This window comes from Oncorhynchus clarkii, chromosome 13 (genome assembly GCF_045791955.1).
Source record: "Oncorhynchus clarkii lewisi isolate Uvic-CL-2024 chromosome 13, UVic_Ocla_1.0, whole genome shotgun sequence".
NCBI lineage: Eukaryota > Metazoa > Chordata > Actinopteri > Salmoniformes > Salmonidae > Oncorhynchus > Oncorhynchus clarkii.
In genome coordinates this window covers 33018672-33024856 of record NC_092159.1, presented here as the reverse complement: position 1 = coordinate 33024856, position 6185 = coordinate 33018672, and the positions used below count along the sequence as shown (strand labels likewise).

At 43.7% G+C, this 6185-nt stretch overlaps 1 pseudogene; it reads right to left on the bottom strand.

Moving 5' to 3' along the window:
• Window positions 1-4058: 4058 nt before the first annotated feature.
• Window positions 4059-6057, bottom strand: LOC139364549 (zinc finger protein 81-like; annotated as a pseudogene).
• Between the last annotated feature and the right edge of the window lie 128 nt (window positions 6058-6185).

The window sequence follows — 6185 nt, the reverse complement described above, 5'->3', positions numbered from 1 at the left end:
TGACCATAAGCCTGTTTAGAATTAGAGACCTTATGGCACTGATCTTAATTGCTTATGCATGCTTAACCTCACCTCTTAATACTGCATTATGTCTCAGTCTGAATAGCAAATATTTGTCCCACTTGTTTTAATGTGTAAAGGCTTTGAGCATTCATGAGGTCTTCATAAACACCACATGCTTCTCAAGTCATTTATAGCATTTATAATTAGATAAAGGGGATATAACAGGCCCTTACATCTGGCATTTGCTATGGTCCACTGTAGCTCAGCTGGTAGAGCATGCAATACCAGGATTGGGGGTTCAGTTCCCAGGACCAACTCTTTGTTATTGTCCAACAGGGAGCACCAGCTGAGCAGGACAAGTTCCTCACCATGATGAGTCACGCCCAACGTGGTCGTATGGAAGAGCAGCACTGTCTTGAACCCTACCGGGACCACTCCCTCTACCCCCAAACACACCACTACTATACCCTCAGGTCAGTACTGTACTAACCTAACGTAGCAGGTGTTAAAGAAATACCCTTGCAGGATCCTCACATCAGATTTTCAGGGGAAAATGAAGCTAGGTTGAAGATAATGTATTCCTGAAAATTTTATTTTTCTGGGTTTTTATGATGCTGTTAAGGATGGCACTGTACTGAAAATGCAGATATACAGACAAATAGCTGCCAGTAGTTCTTTCTATTCATCTGGGAAAAGTTGGTATTGATTGTTCTGTCTTCTTTCTCTCCCCTCTTTCTTTTTCTCTCCCTCAGTCCCACTCAATTTCTCTCTCTCCCTCCATCTCTTTCTCTCTCTCTTCTTCCCCCTCCAACCCCCCCTCTCTCACTTCTCCATCTCTCTCTTTCTGATAGCACAAGATGCTGACCTGTTCTTTAACCTGTTGGCCAACACCCAGGGGCATCGGCTTGACGACCAGCAAGGGACCCTTCCCTTGTTGCCGGGGATACTGCTGGTCATCAGGATGGGGTGAAGACGAAGGCTGGACCCGGTCAAGCTGTCACACCCCAGGTAGGCCCTATTCTGACTTCCAAATCAACCCCTAGCCCAGTGTTTTTCTTCCCAAAGGGGTGCACATTTTAGCCCCTACTTCTAAGAGGTACGAGGGGGACAAGGGGAGCAGGTAGGTGGCTATTTAGCAGCCTGATGGTCTGGGGGTAGAACGTATTGGCCAGTCTGTTCGTTTTAACCATGATAATCCTGTACTGCCCACGTCTGAGTGATGGAAGCGGGGAGAACAGGCCGTGGCTTGGCTGAGGAACCTGATGATCTTTGTGGCACCTGCGACACCTGGTGTTGTAGGTGTCATGGAGGGCAGGCAGTGTGCACCCAATGTGCATTCGGCTGAGCATACCACCCTCTGTAGTGCCTTGCGGTCAGCTGCAGTGGAATTGCCGTACCAGGCTGTGATGCAGGCCGATAGTATGCTCTCGATGGTGCTCCTGTAGAACACTATGAGGGCCCTCGGGGACAGGCTACATTTCTTTAGCCTTCTGAGGTTAAAGAATCGCTGTCGTGCCTTCTTGAACATGGTATGGTTTGACCATTTCAGCTCCTTGGAGATGTGTACGCTGAGGAACTTGAAGTTTTTGAACTCGTCTCCATGGCAGTCCTGTTGATAAGGATGGGGGCGTTCCTGAATTCCACAATCAGCTCCTTTGTTTTGCTGACATTGAGGGAGAGGTTGTTTACCTGGCAACCTCCTCCCTGTAGGCCGCCTCGTCGTTGTTGGTAATCAGTCCTACTACTGTTGTGCCATCAGTGAACTTGATGATGGAGTTGGAACTGTGGGAGGCCACGCAGTCGTGGGTATACAGGCAGTACAGGAGGGGACTGAGGACGCACCCTTGTGGGGCCCCTGTGTTGAGGATGAGTGTGGAGGAGGTAATCTTGTTAAACTTCACCACCTGGGGTCGGCCGTCAAGAAGTCCAAGACCCAGTTGCTTTGGGAGTTCAGTCCCGGATGCTGTGAGCATTGTGACGAGCTAAGACACGATGGTATGCATTCCTCTTGTCCAGGTGGGTGAGGGCAGTGTGCAGTGCAATGGTGAAGGCGTCGTCCATGGATCTGTCGGGGGATAGGCGAATTGGAGAGGGTCGAGTGTGTCGGGGAGAGAGGAGGTGATGCAGTCATTCAGTTCAGTTACTTTCCCTTTCTTGGGCACTGGGAGGATAGTGGACGTCTTGAAGCAATTGGGGATAACAGCCTGGGCTAGATAGAGATTGAAAATGTCTGAAAACACAACAGATGCTCTGAGGGCGCCCCTTTCCTGAACCAGCAGACTCCCAGAGAGACACACCGAGATCAGCCTCCTTTAGCCCTAGCTCTGAATAAGACCATACAGGATCCCCCAGCTCAAATAAATAAATTCACTTGAAATGTTTATTGCTATTGTGGGATAACATCACATGCACATTTAGGAAAACAAATTCAGAGGTATTCATATGTGGGTTAGACAGGCAAGTCACTACGCAACAGGGAAGATCAAGTAAATATATGAATGTTTTCATGTTTTCTTATATTTCATTTTCATTATATATTTTCATTCTCATTTTGATAAACCGTTGTCTATTGATTATGGATGCATGTTGATTTATTAACTTGGCTTCTTATACATTCCCACCATCAGACGCTTGTATTTTGAAAGCATGATTAAATCAGTTTATTCTATGCTTGCTATACTCAACATCTGAACTCTGAAAGAATAGTTTTATTGTTGTCTGTGTTGTTTTTTAATGACATTAACTGTGATATCTTCTCTCTGAAGGTAACATTGAGGTTGCTCATGTGCTTCACTCCACAACTGGTAAGCCTATGCATGATGTTGGTTACAGTCTACTTGTTTGAAGAGTGTGGTCATACAGTACGTCACTATTGTGGTCAACAAGTAAAACCTCAACCTACAACACTGTGTTGATTACTCATTTGGGAACTCATAAAGGCAGTTACAGAATGCAGTTATATAAGACTAAGAATGCAATAGAATTCACATTACAATTCGTTTTCCGTTTCTTTCACTCAGGGACGCAAGGTCGACAACAAATGCCATGCTCCTTACCAGAAATGTTCCTCGATTTGGGACCTCCAGGAGAGGCTCTGATGGTCACTCTGAGCTTAACCCCAGGAAGACCCCTATCCTTCAACATGGATCCAGAGAGTGGGCATTGCACAGCTCCAGAAGGGTCTGGGACTAGTGGGGGAGAAGGGGAGAGGAGATCTAGAGAAGGGAAGGGTCAAAGAGGATCAAGGAAGGGGAATGGAAGAAAAAACAGGAAGGAGGGAGGCAGGAAAAGATAGTTGGCGATCAAATGTGGAATATCTGGAGATGAGATAGGTTGAGCTGCAGTACAGAGATGACAAATTGCAAGGGTTGATATAAATACAGTCTTTCTTCATTGTTTTTTATTTATCATTGTCTGTTATTGTTGTTTCTGTTTGTCTTTGAGTGAAAGTGAAACAAGCCAAGCAATTCCTGACTTTGTCATGCTCAGGGAGGTGAAGTTAGGGTGGAAAATGGGTCTGTTCCAGGTTGTGTTTATTTCAATCATGTTGCAGATGATCAGATCTCACTAAGCCTGGTGAAGTGCTCCTATGTGTTTTAATCTTCCAAGATGTGTATCCCCATTGAAAAAAAAGACTGTCTGGAACAACACCACCATATCAGAATCTCGAATGTCTTGATATATAGTCATATTTTTCAGCCATGTTATGCATTTTATGATGAGCTGCAGGTGAGAATGCAGCATTATGTGAAAGTTCTTGTTTTGAAAAGCAAGTTGTAAGTCAGTGTAACTCTTGTTAATAGCTATCCAATAAAAAATACATGATTGGTTGAAATTCTGTTGCTTCTCATTGAATTTTGAATTCATGTCGAGTCGTTTTTGAAGAATGTCCTAGTGTGTATTCAGTCATGTGAAATGTTCAGAACCTTGCAGATAATAGCTTTGGTTCAGTCTGCAGCATCACAGTCAAAGACCAAACGTCCAATGGAAGTCTCTCAATCACCAATGGGAATGGAGAAAAGCAGAATAGTACACAATTGAATCACTAGCAGAAATTGAGGCCAAAAATGCAAACTTTATTCAGAATGTTGAGAAGATAATTTTAATTCCCATCATAACAGGTCAATATTAGATCTAATCTAAACAGATCACTTCTGTGGTTGGGTTTACGTAGGCCTGGATTTGGGTTAGGCCGGATCCAGCATCCCAGCCAATTAAATGCGTCCGACTGTGGATTTATATATATATATATTTTTTTAAATTAGCTTGGCTGTCAACAAGATACAGAATGCGTCCCTTTATGCACATAAATAACCTCTGTCTGCTATTTGCAGTTGGTAAACTAACTAATGGATACTACTGTGCTGATTCCATAATGCAATGCATTTGTCCTGAAGGGCTGTTCTCCTGTCCAATGTTGGTTAGAATGCGCCTCAATCTTCTGTCTGATACCATAACCCATACAAGGCATTGTCATGTTGTATTCTCCTTCTTGTGAACACTCTTTGTGTGCCTTCTTTGGGATTCAAGCGCTTTGAAGCGCGTACCGCAATCAGTGCACACATACAGTCATTCCTCATTGTGCATTGTCTGGTGCTTATTCAGTGAAGCTAACGTGGCAAAACATTTATAGCATTCAGAACACATATAGGGTCTCTCCCCTGTGTGAACTCTCATATGCACTTTCAGGTTATCTCGTCTGTTAAAAAGACGATGGCAAACCGGGGTAAGGAAACGGTTTGTCCCGTGTGAATACTCCTATGCTTTGTCAGACAAATCACCCGACCTGAAGCCTTTGCCACAGTCACTGCAACAATGGGATCTTTCCCCTGTGTGAATCATCATATGTCTTTTCAGATTACTAGTCCAGTTGAAACATTGACCACATAAGTGACAAAAAATATTTTTCATGTGAGTTTGGAGATCGTCTATAAGAATTTTTTGTTTTCCACAGACACCACAAAGGCAATCTAGGTTTATATTCGTGTGTGTTCTCGTGTATGTTTTATTAAAAAACTCAGAGTAACATTTTTTCCACACACACCACACCAACAGGTTGACAGTGTGGGCTAAAATGGGATGAGACTGGATTTCCTTCCTTTTTTCCAGATACTGGAGATTTGGCTTGTTATTTTCTGTGCTTTCTTTGATTTGAGTGGCTTAAACCTAATCCAAGGTTCTGTTTCCTCTTCTTTGACAACTCACTTGGGATTGGATAACAGTCTGGATTTACTGCAGAGAGGGGCTGAGAGTCACTCGTTAGCTCTAATACTCTGTAGCCCTCTCCATCGGTTTCAGCTTTGATCTGTTCCAATGAGGTGCTAGGTAGAGAGGCTCCCTGTCCATATTCCTCACTTTGGGTTTGGTAAAGATGTGAGGGCTGACATAAGTCCTCTTCCTGATCATAGTCACTTTTCACACAGTCAGAGCTAATTATGAAGGTGTCATTATGAAACTCTTCCTCCTGACGGGTCCTGTTTGTTGTTCCTCTTTAATCTGTGTGGGCTCTGGGTCTTCTTGCCCCAGACTGGGGCTCCACTCCTGCTCAGTGTTGCTGCTCAGGGGAAACCTCCTCTTCAAAGACAGTGAGAGAGAGCTGCTGAAAGTCTGGAGAGGAGAAAGGATTCAACAAAAAAGTAAAAGCTGACATGAGACCATAATTACATTCCTATGTATGCAACATAATACAAAATGTCTTTCAGCAAGACATGACATGTATCGTGCTCAAATGTAATAAAATAAAAAAGATGGCCAATGTCGCATAATATTGATGTCAGCGGGAAAAAATGTAATAGCTAATGACAAACCTGTCCTATGTAATTTTATCTCTGGTGGTTTGAGAACGATATCAATCAAGCTGCCTCTGTAGAGGCCGTTCTCCTCTTTTGAACGATACACTTCTTCCAGGTACTCTGCTATCGTTTTCTCAACAGCCCCAAATATCTCATTAGCAGCTGCTGTTAAGCGCTGGTTGAGAAACATTGTCAATAACTGTATTTTAGCCATTATAAATAATCCAAGTAGCCTACGCGGCTGGCTAGGGCGTTCGTGTTTGTCGACGTTTTGATAACATTTCACCTTTAGTTTTGTCCATGCACGAGCATATCAGATTTTCCACTGTCGCCACCTGCTGGGCTGGAGTGCTAACATATGCTGTTTTCTTTGTGACTAATGATTGGATA